Consider the following 704-nt stretch of genomic DNA (forward strand, 5'->3'; position numbering starts at 1 on the left):
ATTTCATTACACCAAATACACAAAATAATGTTCTTTTTAGCAACGTCATATGACCCCTTTAAAATATATTAAAATAGAAAATTATTTTAAATTGTAATAATATTTCACAATGTTTTTTCTGTTTTAATTTATTTTTGTTCAAGTAAGCAGCTTTGATAAGGCATACGAAACTTCTTTCAAAAACATTAAACATTTATCTTACTTACCCTAAACTTTTAGTGTATTCCTCTCCACTATATTCCTTCCTAGTCCTCTAAGGCCTTATGCAACAAATAGACTGAAATTTTGTTATGAATAAGTTGTTGCTTTCCACCGTAAGCTTTTAAATGTAATATGCTGCCTTTTCACGCATCATGTCAATATAGTAACCATGGGGAAGATTTTCAGTGAATAGAAACATCTCGGTTACGTATGGTAACCCTCGTTCCCTGAAGGAGGGACGGAGACGTCACGTCGGATGACCGACGAATTGGGATCTCGCTTAGAGAGACCAATCTACTTCGAGTGTAAACTAAACGAGCCAATGCACATTGGCATGCGATTATTGCATTCGGCGCTGCTGGAGGCTGCTGCGGACGCTGCGTGGGAGCGGGGGTGGCGACCGGTGGCCACCCTCGGCGACGAGCGGACTGAGGCGCTGCCACCGGCGGCCGGGTGGAGGCAGCAGCTGCACGCCGGGGCAGGATGTACCTGATGGCCTCAGT

The 704-nt window shown here is 43.2% G+C and overlaps 1 protein-coding gene across 1 annotated transcript in view; it reads right to left on the reverse strand.

Moving 5' to 3' along the window:
* Positions 1–704, reverse strand: part of LOC107683504 (regulator of G-protein signaling 12-like) — a 43,342-nt gene that overhangs the window by 38,964 nt on the left and 3,674 nt on the right. The window lies entirely within an intron of this gene.

This window comes from Sinocyclocheilus anshuiensis, unplaced genomic scaffold (assembly GCF_001515605.1).
Source record: "Sinocyclocheilus anshuiensis isolate Anshui unplaced genomic scaffold, SAMN03320099.WGS_v1.1 scaffold874, whole genome shotgun sequence".
Classification (NCBI taxonomy): Eukaryota; Metazoa; Chordata; class Actinopteri; order Cypriniformes; family Cyprinidae; genus Sinocyclocheilus; species Sinocyclocheilus anshuiensis.